The following is a 3699-nucleotide window of genomic DNA, read 5'->3' on the forward strand; positions in this document are numbered from 1 at the left end:
TGATTGTTCACCAGGTTGTCTTCAATGTGCAGAGGATACAATCTGAAAAATCTTTGAAAAGAGACAGACCGTCACAATGGATTTATTGTATGTGTATCCTGAGGTGACCTCTATTCTCTCTCAGTGTGTGTATTATTGCTGGAGCCTGTTGCTGGAGTCCATCTGGGTGCTTGGATTTAGTCGCTTCGATCCATGCCAAGAACAATACTCCTTCCTCCTGTGGCCTGGCTATTCTGCTGGCATTGCCTCACTACTTCACTCTCACAAGGAGTTTTGGCATCGCACCCCGACCAATTAACTGTCAAAAAAAGTATGAAGTCACTTCAGGATGATAACCTTTGGTTCTGTCAATTAAACCTTTTTTTTTTTATTCCTTCGTTGGGTTCAGCCGAATCCATGGAAAGACCGGGTGTTAATGAAGCCATTCAATTGTAAAAACTGAAGTTTACAAAAATGACTCAAGTTCTCACCTCCCTCCTGCCAAAATTAACTTTGACTCATTGTGATTGAGTGTGGATAGACTGGACATGGACTGGACATTTTCCCACCACAAAAAAATGCTGAAAGGTGTTAGGACAACAAGCAGGAGTGCGACACTGAAGTCACAGGGTGGACGAGTGCTTCAAAGGCTGCACGACCTGCCTTAACATTCATTTAAGATGTATTAGTTGCCTTAGCAATTAGTTCACTTTCTCCTCTAACAAACTGACAACTGGATGTTCACTAAATGCTTCCTCTTAACAGCCATTATCCAATCACAGCTTGGCAGCCGCAAGTCAAGGCAGGCCTGTCAAGTTTTGTATTTCTCCACATGCTGAAATGTGCATGGCAGCTGTAGTAAGAGGGACATTATGCATTAGAAAAGTTTGGAGTTTGGTATTTATAAGCAACAAACATCTGGCTAACTAGCTTACTACCTATGTGGTAACAGAACGATATACTTCCAAGACCAAGGAGCACATTTTTGTTTATTATACTTGTAGTACTAATTGTCCCACACTAGCAAGAACAATGCTGGAATTTCTTCCAGTGTTAACTTCTACATATCTAATGAACTGGTGAGGCTGACTGACATGCAGCTTTACTGTCATAGCTTAAGATATACGTTGCCATCAAGAGCATGTTTAAGAATATTTTAATATATATTTAACGATTCTCAGCAGAAAGACATTAAAAACTAAGCTAGAGATTGTGTCTTTAACCACTTTATGAAGCTAAGTTAGCTTCGCTAGCATAAAATCTGCTAACACAATCTATGCTCAGCAGCTAGAAATGAGAAACTGCCACTGTGAACGATCAGTTTCACTATGGTAACATAATCTGCTTATGGCGCAGGAATGCATAACCTTTTCTGTAAATGGTTTCTCACTAATGTTGCAGTGTGTTGGAACAGTCCATACACATGTTAAAATATACATGACCATGCATGGCCACACAAAGCCACATGTAGCCCATAGCGCACCGTCACAGTGACAAGTCTTTCTAATGAAGGCCCTTAACAGTCCTCTTTAGTTCACATGTCACGTGTTAGATGTAAACAATCCTCTTGAAAAGAGAGAGACCGATAGAAAGGAGGTAGAGATCTCTCCTGCACAGTCCTGATTCAGACTGCGTGGTTGATGTGTGAGACGTGGTGTGCCACATCGTGTCAGCTGCCCTCCACTGATCCACAGCAGAGACAATACTCAACATCAAATAGTAGATAATAACAAACTAATTCAGTTGTTTCTGTCGTGCCAGCCATGTTTATTCAATACAACTACTTTATTATTGGCCTTTGCTGTCTTAGAAACGGTGGCAAACATTGTCTTCGTCCGTTCAAGTTCTATAAAATCCCTTTAAACATAATCAAATGTTGAATTAGTTCTTCTAAATATACTCTCTGCAGATTAGCAGGTAATTCTGGCTGATCTTCGACACGCACAGCTATGGCACATTTGGCAAGTCAAGTGCTCCACTGGACTGCAAATTGAACTCATGTCATTCAGCTGGCAAATCATCTCTTTACCCAGCTGAGACGAACTAAGAAAACATCACAGCATAGCGCTCTCAGAGTTTTCCCACGACCGCCTGTCCTCGACAGTTGGCCCCGACAGTTAGGGAGACAGGTGCACATCGTTCACTATGCTGTGCATTCGGTGTCAATGCGGCTATTTTAGTGACCTTGACTGTTAAATGAGCAGGGAGGATCTCTCTATTTGCATCTACAGCCGTTGGCATTAAATTGACTGTGTCATTGTAAAGTTACAGGAATTAATGCATGCCTTTAGTTACACCAGCCTATTTGGAGTCTTCACGTGGGGGCGTTCACTCAAAGTCACTGGATGTTTTGTCTTGATCTTCAGTTTTGCTCTGAGGGACAAGAATAACAAGGATTATTCAGTCTTTATGTGTAACTCCGTGGATGAATAAGGTTAGGAGTCGCATCGACCGTCATTGACAAAACAAAACATGCATAGCCTCCAGCTATACCTGGCGAAACGCGGCCACTTTGACTTGTTGCTTCTGGCTGGAAACTAGAATCCTGTCCTCTTTTTTTTCATCTGTTACGTTGCAGTGTTTTTGAAATTCAAATGATAGTTGGACACTTTGAAATGTCCGTACGTAAGGTTAGAGAACATTGGAAAGAGTCCAACTTGGCATTTGCAGGTTTACTACACCAGAGGGCAGATATTGTAACACCACAAATAGAAGATGTTCCATGAGCCAAAATGAGCACCAGAGCCTCTATTGTCCCACCAGAACTAACTTTACAGCACAACAAACTCTGAAACACATCTTTACTTTGCCACGCTGTTGAGGAAAGACGCTCCTCCACTGGGAAGGAATCAAGCTGCAGCACCATCCCAAACCATCTGCCCAACCTGTCCCCCAACTGAAAGTTCTGACCTTGCTGTTCAAATTGATGACTTTTCGACCTCCGCTCAAGCTTGCCTTGACCCCTGCGCAAGTGCACAATGCCCCTGGCTCGGGCCAAATTGCATGCCGTGAATACCTGGAGCGTGGGTTTACTTATGGAGCGAGGCGTGCCAGCAGCGCGCACATAAGGAGAGCAGCAGCTGCCGTGTAAAGCTTCTTGTTATGAGCCTGTGATACTTTCACATACCGAACCATCAGTGAGTATGGATATGAGATGTGGCACGCTCAGGGGAGTGACACAGATATGGGTGTAACTGATGTGTGAATGTGTCTGGTGTGTGTGCAAGAGTGTGTGTTTACAATACAAAAACCATAGCAATGTGCAGCGCACTTGGATGCATGGGATTCTTGGTAAGTTATGCACTGCATGTGCACAAGGGGCATGTTAGTTCGTGTATCACTGTGCTATCTACTTTTAGCCTGTGGAACACTGCTGACACAACTCAAGTGCAGCGGTTGCGAAGTGTTTAGAGCTTGCGAAACCTTAGCAGATATTATCGCACACATGCCACCGTACCAGTAACAGTGAGATTGTGTTAGAAGCGTGTGTCTGTACATGTTTGTACAATACACCCCTCTCCACATGCTCCGGCAACTTAAGATAAGTTTGGGGGCGCTGTAACATAAGTCCAAAACGCTGATGGAGATACTATGTCTTAATGAGGCGGGCAGGGCAGGAGGAGATCGAAAGTGAGCGACGGCAGCAGTATGTGGCCCTCTCGGCGACTTCAGCTCCGAGACTGAAAGGAAGCCTGCGAGTAAACAATAAAGGATGCTTCC

The sequence above is a fragment of the Pholis gunnellus genome, assembly GCF_910591455.1.
Source record: "Pholis gunnellus genome assembly, chromosome: 19".
NCBI lineage: Eukaryota > Metazoa > Chordata > Actinopteri > Perciformes > Pholidae > Pholis > Pholis gunnellus.